This window comes from Solanum pennellii, chromosome 4 (assembly GCF_001406875.1).
Source record: "Solanum pennellii chromosome 4, SPENNV200".
Lineage (NCBI taxonomy): Eukaryota > Viridiplantae > Streptophyta > Magnoliopsida > Solanales > Solanaceae > Solanum > Solanum pennellii.
This window is the reverse complement of record NC_028640.1, coordinates 5,570,552-5,576,562: the sequence shown is the minus strand read 5'-3', so window position 1 is coordinate 5,576,562 and position 6,011 is coordinate 5,570,552.

The following is a 6,011-nucleotide window of genomic DNA, read 5'->3' as shown; positions in this document are numbered from 1 at the left end:
GGGTGGGGGGACGATGGTAGGGATGAAAAAAATAAAATTTTGGAGTTGAAAACATTTTCTAAAAACAAACTTAAAATTATTCTTTTGGAAGGTGAGGGGGGTGATAACGGGGGTGGGGGGAGGGGGATCGAGGGTTGAAATATTAATAGGGACCCATATATATAAGTTTGAAAAATTGCTTCTAAAACTTGGCAACAGACCGTTCTTTGAAAATTCGAAGAAAACTTGCAATACTCATATATGACTCGTAGATTACCCATAAAATATACATATTCTAATTAGTAAAATATGGGTATAAGCCATAATATTACACATTTAAAATCACTCTTTCAGCCCATATTTGATGAGCTATTTGAACAAATCAGCTAAATGTGGGCTTAAATTATCAGAACTAGTCTTAATATAATAATTTTTATTTAAAAAAAATCACTTGTACAACTTGTTGAATGGATATGGTACTTACCTATTCCTATTATAACTTATTGTGGTGTTAGGTTAGTGGTTAATATCTTTCATAATCACTCAACCATCAATTTTTTTTCAGAGAAATTTACTCAAATTTGATTTCAACTTAAAAGTCACTAAATTCAGTGGCGGAGCTAAAAATTTCGACATGGGTGTTCAACCTTTTAAAAGTTTGATAATTTTTGTTAGCGGAGTAGGTACTCAAAACTTTTTTTTTTACCGATGAATAGATGCACAAAACTTTCTGTGTTTTTTTGTTTAAAAAGAGATTTTTTAGTAGGTTCACAAAAAAATTGTGTGTTTTTTTTGTTTAAAAAAGATTTGTATTTTTTTAAAAAAGCTAGTAGGGATTAAGTCGCACCGGGAGCTAATTCTTGATGGACCTCCATGAGATAAATGACTACACCAACCACTTGACTATGTGTTCACCTGACCACCCTTAATAGGTTTTAGCTCCGCCCCTGATGAAAGTTAAGAAGAGAGAAAGGTAAAGAGTAAAGTTATAAAGAGTTTTTGGAAAAAGAAGAAGACAACAAACTAAAAGGAAATAACAACTATGAATCTATTTTTTCAAAATAAATAAGAAAAGTAAAAAATAGACCTTTTATTTTCTTAACTTAAAAATAGTAGTTTTTGTACTTTTTCTCAAGAGAAAAACGAAATAAATACAAAAAAAAAGTGAAATGTTTAAGCCCGGAATCAAACCCGGGCTGAATTTTGCCTTTTCTAAGAGAAAAAAATGGAATTATGAGAAAATTTCAAAAAATCACCATTGTGAGGCTCGAACCCGAGACGCAATGATATTTTTGCACACCCTTAACCACTAGCTGACAACTTTTATTGTGTCAAGGTTATTCAACTGTTAATATATATCTAAAAAAATCGATATTTAGTATATATATTCGGAAAAAATTTCCAATTAAGGTTGGTCATCTGACCAACCTTGCCAAGTCATAGCTCCGCTGCTGACTCAATTACGAGTTCTTTGCATAGAAAGTCAATCAACTTATTTAATTATTATTTTTGGAATAATGCACAAGTACCCCCTCAATCTATGCCCAAAATCTCAGAGACACACTTATACAATACTAAGGTCCTATTATCCCCCTGAACTTATTTTATTAATAATTTTCTACCCCATTTCGTCCTACATGGCACTATCTTGTGGGCCCAACGTTGGTTGACTTTTTTTTCGAGCTAGTGCCACGTAAGCCGAAAAGGGGTAGAAAATTACTTATAAAATAAGTTTAGGGGGGTAATAGGACCTTAATATAGTATAAGTGTGTCTCTAAAATTTCGGGCATAAGTTGAGGAAGTACTTGTGCATTTTCCCATTATTTTTCATTAAAATTTGTTGATATGGAATTCTTGGTTCTAACCAAAATTGTAAGAGCAAACTATTTATCTATTTATTGACCCGCTCTACTAAAATTAAAATATTGACCCTTTTATTTTTTCTTTATTTCTCCTTAATTATGCTCTGTTCTATCCCAATTTTCTCCTCCTCCTTCTTCTCCTTTTTTAAATTTCTCAATTTGAAATCTCTGATAAGTAGGAATTTATAATGACTTTTACTCCTCTACTTGTACCAAATTGGGACCCATCAAACTCGGATCTGAAACTGCCCAAATATTATGATAAAATGTCGAAATGGAAAAAGTACTGAATATGACAAACATCTATATACATTTAAATAAACTAGATATAGTTTAATTTTTTTATGTTATATGGCTATAATTATACAATAAATAGCAAAGTTAATTACATATCAATAATCAACTTTTTTATATATTTAATATTAATAAATAATAGGGATAATGCACAAGTACCCCCTCAACCTATGCCCAAAATCTCAAAGACACACTTATACTATACTAAGGTTCTGTTACCCCCCTGAACTTATTTTATTAATAATTTTCTACCCCTTTTCGACTTACGTAGCACTATCTTGTGGGCCCAACACTGGTTGACTTTTTCTTTCAAACTAGTGCCACGTAGGCCTAAAAGGGGTAGAAAATTACTTATAAAATAAGTTCAGGTGGGTAATAGGACCTTAGTATAGTATAAGTGTGTCTCTGGGATTTCGGGCATAGGCTGAGGGGGTACCTGCGCATTTTCCCAAAATAATAAATAGGAAAGTTATTATAACATTCAAATTAATTGTGTCCTCATCAATACCTTCTCTTTCATCAATATCTCTATATTACATATTTTTTTGTATTTTTCCCCAATTCCTTCCAATTGAAGATCCTTTTATATGATTCTAGGAGCGATTTTCGTGGTTTCAATTCATTATAAGGTATCTTTAACAGATTTTATCCTCGTTTTTATGAAAATATTTATATACATCTATTTTCATATATTTTTATGTGGTTTTGATTGAAATTGCTTTTTCATGAAAATTATATTGCTTTTATACTTTTCTTTCCATGGCAAAATTGCATATCTCCTTGTGAAGAGTGTCATCTTTGTTGCTGGAGCCATTTTTTTGTCACGGCGCTTCGATGAGAGATCCCCGAAAGTCTATGAGATGGAGCGTGGGAAATATCCGCAGTTCAGCGGAGCCGTTAGGTTATCGTTGTTAGCGGAGAGTGTAGAGAGAGAATTTTATTGTTTGTCATATATTTATATTTAATGATACTTATATACATAGATAATTGTATTTATATACATCTTTTTTCAAATATGTATATTAATACAAATAGTAATTTGTGAATACAAGTATATCTGGATACATAAGTAATTTATCCAATTTGATTATGCAATAAAAATATAGTCGGATACATCAATACAATATTTTTATATATAAATAACTAAGTTAACATCAAACCTCAAGTATTATAGGAAAAACTTCACGAAAAAGATAGACACATTTTGCCTTTGACTATTTGTTGAATCCCTAGTTTTTGTACCTTACTTCCTTGAGCAGTATAGCATAGACTTATTCTAATTATCAATGATGAGAAAAAGGGATGGTTGAGTGAAAAGTTAATCAATGATAGCTGCAAATTGTTTAAAAGCCCTCTTGGAAAGAATGTGATGTTAAAAAAAAAGTTACCTTGATGATGGCCCTGGTCCTTCCAAGGACATTGTGCACCTTAACACATGTAAAATACGTAAGTTGGGGTGGCTATTACGAAGGAAACTTTAAAAAAAAAATACTTGAGATGATGAGAATGACTTGTGAAATAATTGTTAAAGAGAGAGCTAAAAAATAAAGATAAAAAAATAATGGTTGATGAAGTACAAAGTTGCAAAGTGCTTAAGGAAGTGTAAGTCACTATTATATAATTGTTCTACCCATCCCCAGCCTACATTACAACCCGTTAAAGTCCTATTTGATTCTATTCAAGCATGCTTAAATTAGTGGAGATGTACATGATGGGCAAATCATTGGTTCTTTGTGCATACATATGAATTTTATTTGTGAGTATGAGAATTGTTCTTTGATGCTAAATCCTCAATTTATATTCAATCTTTTGATTTCAGTGCGTGAACTATTTCTTCTTGTGAGGGCACTTTTTTCACGATGGATAGGTGATTTTTTTTTTTAGATTTCTTTGATGAGAATAGGTGAGCAAGTTTAAATGTGATAATTTAAAGTCTTTCCTTGAGGTTAGGAGGTTAGATGTTTGTTGTTTATTTGAATGTCTTGCATAATGATTGAGAATTGTACTTTATGTTTGAAATTGGTATATGACCTATTGATGACATTCCTAGTATGATTTATTTGAGATGAACTTTAATGTTTTCCCGAGGATGAGCAAAAGTTTAAGTGTGGGTGGTGATATGAGGCCAAAAATATATATTTTAATTATTATTTGCCTCATATTTATTATTTATATTCGTCTTTTTTTAGCATAGATTTTTAGCTTATTTGTAGGAATAAATTGAGATAAAGTTGAAGAAGTTTGAGGCTAAAACAAATTAAAGATGAAAGATTGAAGAAGGATATCAAGCAGGGAGCTTAATAGAATAAATTTAATATAATAATGCATAAGGAAAATATTGACAGAATTCCAATTGAATTGAATTGCAAGTTGTAACCACGTGGTGTTGGGTTTTATTTGACCTAAATTTCTTACCATAAATAGGTTTTCCTTTTAGGAAAAGGTTTTGGATTGACTAATCCTTTTCTTGTAGGAAAAGGTTTAGGACTCTATAAATAGAGGAATGTTCCTTCTAACTTAATCAGCATTCACAATGTAGTCTTAAGGCCTTTGAGAGTTTTGGTTAGAGGGAGAATTTGTGAGTCACAAGTTTGATACGTTATCACTTGTGTGAACCTCCCATGAATTCCAAGTGATTTGGTTGAGGTTGTTTCCCTCTGTATTTTGTACTCTCATATTTATAGTGGATTGCTCATCTCCTTTGTGGACGTAGGTCGATTGACTGAACCACGTTAAATCTTTGTGTCTTTTGATATATTTCTCGTTGTCTTCTTACTCGTGATCTTTCGAGGTTTGCATTGCTAGCTTCCGCGTTTACACCTACTTATTTTCGGTCCAAACACGTGGCAGATTCTGAAGGAGCAAAGAGTTGAGGCGGTGAACCGTGGAATTCTTTTACGCTTGGTTTTTGTTTTCTAATTTATTTTGGACTCCATTAGTTTATTTAGGATTTTTCACATCTATAAATAGTTCATAAAAATAATTATGAGAAAAAAATAATCTAGAGGAGATATTTTGAAAGAGAAAATCGTCAATAATTTTTAGGGTTCTTTTCTTCTTGTTGTTCTCTTAGAGATTAGTAGCTAAAACCCTTGTTCTGGGGCTGTAGCTACAGATTGATTGTTGATTATTAATGGCGTTTTGAATTAATTTTTGGTTGTCAATTCAAATTACTTTTATATTCTTGTTTTATTATTTCTTGACGGGCCATCTAGGAATAAATTTAGTGTCTAATTTCGAATTGACCATAGGAGAGGTTTGATAGACCAGAGAATATAGAGAGCTTGGTCAGCCCATTAATTTGAGGCAGTTAGTGTTCAGGAGTGACGCCCAAAAGACGAACACCTTGCTTGGTTACAAAATAGGATGAAATATAAATGCTCGCCAGTTAGTCTATTTATCCCCGCTCAACGATGTAGTTAGATAGCTAATTGGGGTAGGCGAAGAGAGGTGGTTAACCCGAATCATATTATCAACCCCATAAATCAGTAATTTGACAACTAAGATTAGTTCTAAGCCAATAATATGATACATGAAATCAAATATATGTTGCAGCCCTAGGATTTTCCAATAACTATATGTAAAGTTATGATTTTATTCATACATTCTTTTCTTTTTGCGTTCTTAAATAAATAATTAGACTGGTATAATTTGGTAAAAATAGTTAATTGACAAGTGTAACGACCTGTTTAGTCGTTTTGAGCAGCAGATTTTATTTCTGGAAAAACTGTGTGAGTCGACGGAACCCACGACGGACCGTCATGGGCACGACGGGCCGTCGAGGGTGTATCGTTCCAAAAGACTTAGACTTCTGAAATTTGGGTACTGGAATCGACTCTCTGAACTTGGCGACGGACCTGCAGGACGAACCGTCGT